Below are 8,948 nucleotides of genomic sequence, written 5' to 3' on the forward strand. Positions count from 1 at the left end.
CGCGCACCGCAACTGGGGAAAGCCCGCGCGCAGCAACGAGGACCAGACACAGCCATAAATTAATTAATTAATTTTTAAAAAAAGAATAAATGTGATTATTCAAGGTTTAAAAAAAAAAAATCCGGAATCTTAGCTTTACTGTTTGTCCTGAACCCACTTTCTTGTAGCTTCTTATTTCTTAGTTACAATACAGAAAATCTTTGCATTGCAAAAATGGGGTCCTCCATATATGAAAACACTGCTTGCTTTAAATATCCATCAACAGATGACTGGATAACGAAGATGTGGTACATATATATAACGGAATATTACTCAGCCATAAAAAGAAATGAAATTGGGTCATTTGTAGAGATGTGGATGGACCTAGACAGAGTCTGTTGTACACAGTGAAGTAAGTCAGAAAGAGAAAAATAAATATCGTATATTAATGCATATATGTAGAATCTAGAAAAATGGTACAGATGAACATATTTGCAGGGCAGGAATAGAAATGCAGATGTAGAGACGTGTGGACACAAAGGGGGAAGGGGAGGGTGGGATGAATTGGGAGATTAGGATTGACAGAAATACACTACCATGTGTAAAATAGATAGCTAGTGGGAACCTGCTGTATAGCACAGGGAGCTCAGCTTGGTGCTCTGTGATGACCTAGATGGGTGGGATGGGTGGGGAAGGAGGTCCAAGAGGGAGGAGATATATGTATACATATAGCTGATTCACTCCACTGTACTGCAGAACTAACACAACATTGTAAAGCAATTATACTCCAATTAAAAAAAATAATAACTGACACTCCACAGAATCCGTTTGGATGTACCCATCTCTCCCCTTTGCTTATCCCCCACTCCTGGTGGCTTTAGTTCTTCCATCTTCTTTAGACTCCTACTTCTCTCTACCTTTCCCTATCAAAAAAAAAAAAAAAAAGATCAGAGATCTTCACTTTAAATGAAGCCCACTTAATATAGTAACTCTTCTGGGCATCTGCAACTAAGACTTTCTGCAAAATGAGTAGCTCTACTTCCTGTGAAACTAATGCTGCTTCCACGGCAGGCAGATGGCAGAGTGATGAGGATGCGGGAATGAGGAAGAGAGGCAGGAGGCCTTCCGTGTTCTAAACTGTAAATGTCTAAGACTGGCCCCAGAGGTAAACCAGACAACCACTCCTCCAACCTGTTCAGCCAGCATTTGTCCCTCACCAACCAGTGTTGTTCACTCTCATCTACATGATTTCACGTGCGCCTGACAAGAATCGAATGGTGGGTACTCTTATTATCCCCATTTGACAGATGTGGAAATTGAGAGTTGTGGAACACAGAGTTCAGTGAAAACAAATGTACAGCTAATAAATGGAGGCGCAGGGGCATGAACGTAGGCAGTCTGACCCCTCACCTGCTCCTCTGACCCCTGCGCCGGGCAACATCTATTAGATTTTCCTTTCCTTTTCCTCCTCCCCAATCTCGATAGGTATCCCCCTCCCACCTCTCCACTCCCAACATCCAAAACTTCAAAGATCCACAACCCATTCTCACACCTACCTGCTCTCCTGCACATCGTCATGGTAGCCTGGCTCTTTCCTCCATGCCCCAACCCCACATCCCACTGCCAACTGATCCAGCCATTGCCCCGGGATCGGTAATATCTGCTCTACACTGTCTACCACCTGTTGGCCCCCATGGGGGTGAAAGGGAAACGTGGAGCCTCAGGTCGGGGCACCAGCCCAGGAGAGGAGCAGCTGAGACACACGTACTTAGCTCTGGAGCCTGAGGAAAGTAACCGATGCAAAGAAACCAGTCTGAGGTGAGAATGACCTTGATCTTTTATTGCATTGACTTGTGTGGGTATGGTGATAGGAATCATTCAAAGGATTAATAATTCATGGCGTTATCAGGAAACCATTGATATTCAAAAATTATCTAATAGCATTCTCAAGATCTGTGCATTTCACTGCATATAAATTTTACCTCAAAAAAAAATCTGTGGGCTTCCCTGGTGGCGCAGTGGTTGAGAGTCCGCCTGCCGATGCAGGGACGCGGGTTCGTGCCCCAGTCCGGGAATATCCCACATGCCGCAGAGCGGCTGGGCCCGTGAGCCGTGACCGCTGAGCCTGCGCGTCCGGAGCCTGTGCTCCGCAACGGGAGAGGCCACAGTGGTGAGAGGCCCGCGTACCGCAAAAAAAAAAAAAAAAATCTGTAACCAAACCTTGAACTCTAATTAATGATATGCATGGGATTGTCCCAATGTCTGCAACTTTGAAATGCATTAAAAATCAGGTGGGGGGGACTTCCCTGGTGGAACAGTGGTTAAAAATCCACCTGTCAATGCAGGGGACACGTGTTCGAGTCCCGGTCCAGGAAGATCCCACATGCCGTGGAGCAACTAAGCCCGTGTGCCACAACTACTGAGCCTGTGCTCTACAGCCCGCAAGCCACAACTACTGAGCCCGTGTGCCACAACTACTGAAGGCTGAGTGCCTAGAGCCTGTGCTCTGCAACAAGAGAAGCCATCGCAATAAGAAGCCCATGCACCGCAACGAAGAGTACCCTCACTCGTCTCAATTAGAGAAAGCACACACGCAGCAACAAAGATCCAACGCAGACATTAATTAATTAATTTTTAAAAATCAGATAGGGAATTCCCTGGCGGTCCAGTGGTTAGGACTCTGAGCTTCCATTGCCATGGGCCTGGGTTCAATCCCTGGTCAGGGAACTAAGATCCCACAAGCCGTGTGGTGCAGCCAAAAACACACAAAACAAAACGAAACAAATCAGATAAATTGATGATGGCTAACTGGATATGTATGTGCTAAAGCAGCTTTAACAAAATGTTGTCAGTTACAGAATCTAATCCGTGGGTATATGGGTGTTCTCTGTAAAACTCTTTCAACTTTTCTGTATGTTTCAAAATTTTCATGATGAGATATCCAGACAAAAACATTGACATAAATATGATTATAGATAACTAACAAATTGAGAAGAAAAAAAACACGAAAAATGTGTTTTAACTATAGAAAAGTATGGCCTTTTTTTTTTTTTTTTTTTTTGGCCTTTTTTGAGTCCTGACTATTCCTGTATGTTTTAACTGGTTCTGAATCAGTAAGCATACATCAAACAAACTTGCTGGACTATTTGATTATAATATTATACTCTTGGCTTCAGGTAGCGTGATACCTGTTCAGGCAGACAGTCTGATTGTCACCTTTAAAAAATGTATCAGGACAGGACTTCCTTGGTGATTCAGTGGTTAGGACTTGAGCTTCCACTGCACGGGGCCCAGGTTCAATCCTTGGTCAGGGAACTAAGATCCTACAAGCTGCATGGCGTGGCAAAAAAAAAAAAAAAAATTGTATCAGGACAGCTCAGAGACATTAAAGGAAGACAAGAAAGAAAGGCATTCCTGAGGGACTTCCCTGGTGGTCCAGTGGGTAAGACTCCACACTCCCAACGTAGGAGGCCCAGGTTCAATCCCTGGTCAGGGAACTAGATCCCACATGCTGCAACTAAAAGATCCCGCATGCCACAACTAAGACTCGGCACAGCCAAAACAAATAAAATAAAAAACAAACAAATGAAAAGTGCTATAAAAAATAAATAAATAAAAATTAACTAACTAACTAATGTAAATCAGTGCAGCCACGGTGGAAAATAGTTTCGAGGTTCCTTTAAAACCTAAAAATAGAACTACCATATGATCCAGCAATTCCATTCCTGGGTATATATCTGAAGAAAATGAAAATGCTAATTTGGAAAGACACATGCACCCCAATGTTCACAGTGGCATTATTTACAATAGCCAAGATATGAAAGCAACCTGAGTGTGTGTGTGTTTGTGTGTGTGTGTGTGTGTATGTATACACGCACAATAGAATATTACTCAGCCTTAAAAATGAATGAAATTTTGCCATTTGCAACAACACAGATGGACCTGGAGGGCATTCTGTTTAGTGAAATAAGTCAGAGAAAGACAAATAGTATATGTTATCATTTATATGTGGAATCTAAAAAATACAACAAACTAGTGAATATAACAAAACAGAAGCAGACTCACAGATACAGAGAACAAACCAGTAGTTATCAGTGAGGAGAGGGAAGGTGGGAGGGACAAAATAGAGGTAGGGGATTAGGATGGATTAGGAAGTACAAACTGGTACGTATACAATAAATAAGCTACAAGTTTGTATTGTACAGCACGGGGAATAGAGCCAATATTTTATAATAACTTTAAATGGAGTATAATCTTTAAAAATTGTGAATCACTATATTGTACACCTGAAACTAATATATTATAAATCAATTACTATGCCTCGATTAAAAAAATCAAAAAAATAAAATAAAATAGTTAACTAAATAGCTGCTGGCTATATTCTCCTATAGGCGAGGTCTGGCCTCCTCTGCACTAGTTTGCACTTCAATCCTCCCACCTCCCACATGTATGGAGGTTAATTCAATGTGCTTCCAACAAGCTCATCATCTTTCTGTTTCCCTATCCATCAGATACCCAGGCTGGACACCATCACTCTCAATTCCTCCCTCTTTCTTATCCTGCACAGACACTCAGCTACCAAAAATAATATTGGTTTTACCATTTATCTTTATCCTAAATCTATCCCGTGCTCCCCACTTCTGCCCTCGCCAAGGGCACTATTCCCCCAGAGTAACGGTCTCCAATCCACTCTGTCTCCAATCGTTCTCTTCAGTTGCAGCCAGAATTAATGTTCAAGAAGGCAAATTTGACCATGTCTCTCTCCAGCTTAAAGAACACTTCATTGGTTTCCCCTGCCCTGGGGACAAAGCCCAGACTCTTTGGCATGGAGTACACGGCCCTCCTTGATCTGACCCTGCTGCCTCTTCCCTCTCCTCGGAACCTTCTCCAGCCCCCTCTCTGTCCATCAGACACACAGGCGCTTCTTGGTTCCTCACAGGAGCCTCACTCAGGCTGTCTCCCAGGTCCCGCACATCACTCTTCTCCCATCTGCATCTCACCTTCCCTGTGCATCTTTCAGGCACCTCCTCCAGAGCCCATTGTGGAGGCCAACGCTGAGAAGGTCCTCCTGCTCTGTCCCCGAGAACCCCAGACACCCTGTCAGAACAGTCACCACATCTGATTGTATTTGTTTTTTGGTTTTGTCTTGTTTTGTTTTGTTTTTTGGCCGTGCCACGCGGCTGCTGGGATCTTAGTTCCCCGACCCGGGATCGAACCTGGGCCCTGGGCAGTGAAAACATGGAGTCCTAACCGCTGGACCACCAGGGAAGTCCCAAGCATTTGGTTTTTTTAAAATAAATTTATTTTTATTTATTTATTTATTTTTCACTGTGTTGGGTCTTCGCTGCTGCGTGCAGCCTTTCTCTAGCTGCAGCGAGCGGGGTCTACTCTTCGTTGCTGTGCGCGGGCTTCTCATTGCGGTGGCTTCTCATCGCGGAGCACGGGCTCTAGGCGCGCAGGCATTACTAGTTGCGGTGCGCGGGCTCAGTAGTTGTGGCTCACGGGCTCTAGAGCACAGGCTCAGTAGTTGTGGCGCATGGGCTTAGTTGCTCCATGGCATGTGGGATCTTCCCAGACCAGGGTTTGAACCCATGTCCCCTGCATTGGCAGGCAGATTCTCGACCACTGCGCCACCAGGGAAGCCCCCCCAACTATTTGTTTAATATCTGTTTTCCAGACAAATTGCAGGACTGTGGGTGCAAGGATAGTGTCTGCCCTTGCACCACTCTATTTTCAGGAGCGTGGCCTGGCACAGAGTAGGAGTGCGATAAATATTTGTTACATAAGTGAAATCATAAATGAGTGATGGGATGAAGAAATGCTTTTTAAATGATCCGTGGTAAAATTAAAGTTACTTATCTATCACTAGCTTAGGTGAAGTCCTTGCGGGGAGGGCGGGGGAACCTGAGGTCCTTACAACCTAAAACCCTTTAACGAATGCATTCTCCATTCAATTGTCAAGTTTCGCCTCCAGGCCAACGGGAGGGGGCAGTTCCTATACAAGCTGCTGGATTTAGCAACTTGGAGAGCAACTTAGCCAACTCAGGCAGAGGGAGATGGCTACTTTGGGGCAGGAGAATCAATGGTCTGTGTGTGCCCACTATGTCCCAGGCTGGGCGTCGATTTGGAGACCAGAGCTGGGGGAGGAAAAGGGGGCGAGAACAGGAGTGACACTGGAGGAAATGTATCATCTAAGGGAAACCAGGGCAGAAACCTGGGGTGCTCCCAACACCCCGAATCAGAAACATGGAGGGAGGCAATGCTGGCCGCACTGGGAGGTGTGATTCTTGACCCAGCCTGACACGAACCTGCTGTGTGGCCTTCGTCAGACCAACTTAGTCTACCTGGGTCTCAGGTTCCCTGTTTGCAAACAAAATGAAGGGTTTCACGGAGACGACCCTTACTAATAGTTCAGAACTTTTGTTAAATGCTGCTTTACAGTGGGAGCTGTGAAGGAGGAAAGGTTTCCACACACTAGGAAGCCCCTTCGCGGGCGGAGGCTGCAGGTGGCAGAGGGGGAAAGCTTCGGAGCCGCGGAGGAGAGCACAGCAACAGGGGTGCGGAGGGCAAAGAGGAGAGATTCCCGCACAGAGGATCGGTGCCGACCGGCACTCACCAGCCCAAGAGGCTTGTCTGCTCACCCGCCGAGGGCGGGCGGGGCAGGGAGCTGAGGCTCGGGCTTGGTCGGAGCGCAGGGAGAGGACTGGGGTTGGCGGCGTGAATACAGCCTGCAGGGGCGAGTGCACCACGGCTAGCCGGAAGGGAGTCCGGGGAAAGGTCTGGACCTGCCGAAGAAGCAAGAGACTTTTTCTTCCCTCTTTGTTTCCTGGTGCGCGAAGAGAGGGGATTAAGAGCGCTGCTTTATGGAGCTCCAGAGACGGGCGCGAGTCGCGGCTAAAAGCGCGGACCCCAGAGACGGGCATGAGACGCTAAGGCTGCTGTGGCCGCCACCAAGAAGCCTGTGTGCGAGCACAGGTCACTATCCACACGCCCCTTCCGGGGAGCCTGTGCAGCCCGCCACTGCCAGGGTCCCGGGATCCAGAGACAACTTCCCCGGGAGAACGCACGGCGCCCCTCAGGCTGGTGCAACGTCACGCCGGCCTCTGCCTCTGCAGGCTCGCCCCGCACTCCGTACCCCTCCCTCCCCACGGCCTGAGTGAGCCAGATCCCCCTAATCAGCTGCTACTTTAACCCTGTCCTTCCTGTTTGAACGCCCTCCAGGAACCTACACGCAGAGGCGGGGCCAAATCCAAAGCTGAGCCCCGGGAGCTGTGAGAACAGAGAAGAGAAAGGGAAATCTCTCCCAGCAGCCTCAGAAGCAGCGGATTAAAGCTCCACAATCAACTTGATGTACCCTGCATCTGTGGAATGCATGAATAGACAACGAATCATCCCAAATTGAGGAGGTGGACTTTGAGAGCAAGATTTATGATTTTTTCCCCTATTCCTCTTTTTGTGAGTGTGTATGTGTATGCTTCTGTGTGAGATTTTGTCTGTGTAGCTTTGCTCCCACCATTTGTCCTAGGGTTCTATCCGTCCGTTGTTTTTTCTTTAAAAAATTTTTTTCTTAATAATTATTTTTTATTTTAATAACTTTATTTTATATTATCTTACCTTGTTTTATTTTATTTTATCTTCTTTCTTTCCATTCTTCCTCCCTTCCTCCCTCCTTTCTTTCTTTTTCTTTCTTTCTTTCTTCCTTTCTTCCTTTCTTTTGTTCTTTTCTACTTTTTCTCCCTTTTATTCTGAGCCGTGTGGATGAAAGGCTCTTGGTGCTGTAGCCAGGAGTCAGTGCTGTGTCTCTGAGGTGGGAGAGCCAACTTCAGGACACTGGTCCACAAGAGACCTCCCAGCTCCACATAATATCAAACAGCAAAAATCTCCCAGAGATCTCCATCTCAACACCAGCACCCAGCTTCACTCAACGACCAGCAAGCTACAGTGCTGGACACCCTATGTCAAACAACTATCAAGACAGGAACACAGACCCACCCATTAGCAGAGATGCTGCCTAAAATCATAATAAGTCCACAGACACCCCAAAACACACCACCAGACGTGGACCTGCCCACCAGAAAGACAAGATCCAGCCTCATCCACCAGAACACAGGCACTAGTACCCTCCACCAGGAAGCCTACACAACCCACTGAACCAACCTTAGCCACTGGGGACAGACACCAAAAACAAGGGGAACTATGAACCTGCAGCCTACAAAAAGGAGACCCCAAACACAGTAACAAAAGCAAAATGAGAAGACAGAAAAACACATAGCAGATGAAGGAGCAAGATAAAAACCCACCAGACCTAAGAAATGAAGAGGAAATAGGCAGTCTACCTGAAAAAGAATTCAGAATAATGATAGTAAGGATGATCCAAAATCTTGGAAATAGAATAGACAAAATGCAAGAAACATTTAACAAGGACCTGGAAGAACTAAAGATGAAACAAGCAATGATGAACAACACAATAAATGAAATTAAAAATACTCTAGATGGGATCAACAGCAGAATAACTGAGGCAGAAGAACGGATAAGTGACCTGGAATATAAAATAGTGGAAATAACTACTGCAGAGCAGAATAAAGAAAAAAGAATGAAAAGAACTGAGGACAGTCTCAGAGACCTCTGGGACAACATTAAACACACCAACATTTGAATTATAGGGGTTCCAGAAGAAGAAGAGAAAAAGAAAGGGACTGAGAAAATATTTGAAGAGATTATAGTTGAAAACTTCCCTAATATGGGAAAGGAAATAGTTAATCAAGTCCAGGAAGCACAGAGAGTCCCATACAGGATAAATCCAAGGAGAAATACGCCAAGACACATATTAATCAAACTGTCAAAAATTAAATACAAAGAAAACATATCAAAAGCAGCAAGGGAAAAACAACAAATAACACACAAGGGAATCCCCATAAGGTTAACAGCTGATCTTTCAGCAGAAACTCTGCAAGCCAGAAGGAACTGGC

Source organism: Delphinus delphis, chromosome 10 (assembly GCF_949987515.2).
Source record: "Delphinus delphis chromosome 10, mDelDel1.2, whole genome shotgun sequence".
NCBI lineage: Eukaryota > Metazoa > Chordata > Mammalia > Artiodactyla > Delphinidae > Delphinus > Delphinus delphis.